Below are 255 nucleotides of genomic sequence, written 5' to 3'. Positions count from 1 at the left end.
TCGTGCTTCGCACGGAAAAAGGCGTCAATGACGTCGCACTGCTCCTTGGACAGAGCCCATTGGCGTGTTACGCAGTATTTAGTTCCCGGAACCAGGGCGATTTCATGACGCACACACTCGGTCCGGAGGTAGTCCCGAAGGCGGGTCCTTCTGCATGCAACAATACTGGCGCTGCCAGACCCTGATCGTCCATTCAGCGTCATCTGTGACGCTTCGGGCTTTGCCGTCGGCTGTGCACTGCTGCAAGCAGACGCC

This window comes from Plasmopara halstedii (genome assembly GCF_900000015.1).
Source record: "Plasmopara halstedii genome assembly, contig: Scaffold_323, whole genome shotgun sequence".
NCBI lineage: Eukaryota > Oomycota > Peronosporomycetes > Peronosporales > Peronosporaceae > Plasmopara > Plasmopara halstedii.
Note: the sequence above shows the minus strand (reverse complement) of the source record.